Source organism: Sinocyclocheilus grahami, unplaced genomic scaffold (genome assembly GCF_001515645.1).
Source record: "Sinocyclocheilus grahami isolate Dianchi unplaced genomic scaffold, SAMN03320097.WGS_v1.1 scaffold471.1, whole genome shotgun sequence".
Taxonomy (NCBI): Eukaryota; Metazoa; Chordata; class Actinopteri; order Cypriniformes; family Cyprinidae; genus Sinocyclocheilus; species Sinocyclocheilus grahami.
The window spans coordinates 138,493-139,498 of record NW_015505650.1 but is presented as its reverse complement, the minus strand read 5'-3'; positions in this window follow the sequence as shown (position 1 = coordinate 139,498).

Genomic DNA, 1,006 nt, shown 5'->3' with positions numbered 1-1,006 from the left:
GAAACCGGGAAGGCTAAGGCTAAGGCTAAGGCAAATGACTAGGGCTAAGGCTAAGGCTAAGGCAAACGACTAGGGCTAAGACTAAGGCTAAGGCTAATGACTAGGGCTAAGGCTAATGACTAAGGCAAATGACTAGGGCTAAGGCTAAGGCTAATGACTAGGGCTAATGACTAGGGCTAAAGCTAAGGCTAATGACTAATGACTAAGGCCAAGGCCAAGGCCAAGGCCAAGGCCAAGGCAAAGGCAAAGGCAAAGGCAAAGGCAAAGGCAAAGGCAAAGGCAAAGGCAAAGGCAAAGGATACGTGACAATCGCCAAAATGACAGCATGCCAACGCCACGAGGACTCGAATGCACCATGACTTTGTGACCATTAAAGAACAAATATGTTTTATATGTGGGTACTATGAATGAAATTATTACATCTGCCATGTTGTGTCTGTCACATGACCGGGGAGTTTTGCATACTGTATAGTAGAGAAGAGTTCAATTTCGATTGGCATGAAGGTCTATATTAATTTTGAAATTGTTAGTAAATTTCACAATTAATTACAAAGGAAATGGCAAGTGACACATTCAATTAAACGTGAAAAGGATGATTGAAAGTATTTTCTTGTCAAATGTTTTATATAACTTACCTGAAAACCATTGAAATTCATTGGCCAAGCGCTGAAATTTCCCTCGAAATTCAGTATAACCTACAATACACACAATACAATACAATCTGGATTAAGGTGCATTAAGACCCCATTTACACCTGCTTTTTTTGTCTCAGGTGATTGGCAAAGTGTTCAACACCAAATACAGTGTACAGATGTAAAACCTTTGAAGATCTGATCATTCAAATTACGCTGTGTCATGTGACCACATTAAAGTCATATTATAAACACAAATCTTTTTTGATGTGGCCCAGGTTTGGCTACAGAACGTTCTTCTCCTTTAACAACAATTCTTATTATATATTTATATATATATATATATATCCAACAATTGTTGCGCATATATATAT